This window comes from Apis dorsata, unplaced genomic scaffold, assembly GCF_000469605.1.
Source record: "Apis dorsata unplaced genomic scaffold, Apis dorsata 1.3 scaffold_52, whole genome shotgun sequence".
In the NCBI taxonomy this organism is placed as follows: domain Eukaryota; kingdom Metazoa; phylum Arthropoda; class Insecta; order Hymenoptera; family Apidae; genus Apis; species Apis dorsata.
The window spans coordinates 2413631-2415165 of NW_006263353.1; positions in this window are offsets into that span (position 1 = coordinate 2413631).

Below are 1535 nucleotides of genomic sequence, written 5' to 3' on the forward strand. Positions count from 1 at the left end.
TTTCTGAACGTTGGGCGCAGTTCTCGAGAGGAAAAGTGGTCGCGGAAGATCGAGAGAGAGAGAGAGAGTAATTTAATGGGGGAGGATGTTTGATGGTCTTCAGGGTGGTCGAGGAAGCTTTTGCATCCTCGAAAAATTCGAAAAATAAAAAAATACTTTTATAATTCTTAATCTTAGAATCGAATGTTAAAAGATAAACATTTTTTTATGAAAATTCGTGAACAAGAAAAATTCAAAGTTTTTTTTTATTTAACTCATTCGGAAGTGAAAATTCTGTTGTAATCTGAAAAAATTTTTGAAAATAAAATATTTTATCTTTCCATTGAATTGAATATCTTAATAGAATCGAACGTTCATATTCATAAATTTTAGCGATATTATTATTATTATTATTATTATTATTAGTTTAACCAAGGAATAAATCAAAATTCATTGGAAGAGAGAGAGACTTACAACGGTACTTGGGCAATTTGCCTCAGGTAGAACCAGGGATTTTTAGTCGCCACAGGTGCCGATCGCGCCCTTTTCTAGGCGTGGATTAGCTTTAATACCCGGCCATCGATCCATTTTCCTATTGAATATATCCTTTTCACCGGAAACTGGCTAACGGTTGACTCTTGAACGACGATTGGTTTTTGGATAATTACCAATAATCCATCTGGTATGTTTGTATAATTCCATGATGTCCTTAAATTTGAGTGTCAGAGGATTTGGCAGGTAGAAAATTCAGAATTCAGGAAATAATAATATATACAATTTAGTATAATATTTCTGAATGACGTGGTATTTTAATTTGTCGAGTAATTTTATGTTCTATGTTACACTCAGGTTTGTTATTCTATCGACACTGTATTATAAGTTTAAAAGATGTGTCCAAAGTATTAAATTGACAATGGAAACGATGGAAATGAAAAATTAATTGAAGAAAATATAATTTTTGATATATTTTTAATCTTCCTTATTATTATTGTTAGTAGTTATATATTTCTAGAGATTATTTTGATGAATATTTTGAAGAATTTTTATTTAATTTAATATTTCTTATTACCGATTATTCTTTGTGATCAAATATTTATACAATGAAAAATATTTTCGAATCGTCCAAGTCATCGTTTCTTTCATTGACAAGAACGTCAGAGATTTTCTATGAAAAAGTAAACAAAAAATTGCGGAAGAATACGGAAGAACAGCACAGTAGGTTCATAATCGCGATTGTCGTGGGAGTTCATAAAAGTGTCCAGTTCCATCTGTGTGTGGTCTGACAATGCCATTCTGGCCAATAAATTAGATAAACCGCAAGAAAGACTTGCTCTCGATGTAGGAAAATAGCGTGACACGTATGAACATTGTGGCGGGTGGAAAAATCTTTTCCAAAAATCGGTCGTAAAGAAAAGCCTGTGGTCGTCGATGAATGGGACGACAAGTGACCAACTTATTATACGTGGAACGAATCTCTTCTAAGGACAGAAGAAAAGAATTTCTTTAGAGAAATATCTACGATACGCGTCAAAGAAATGGCAATATATCAATTATAT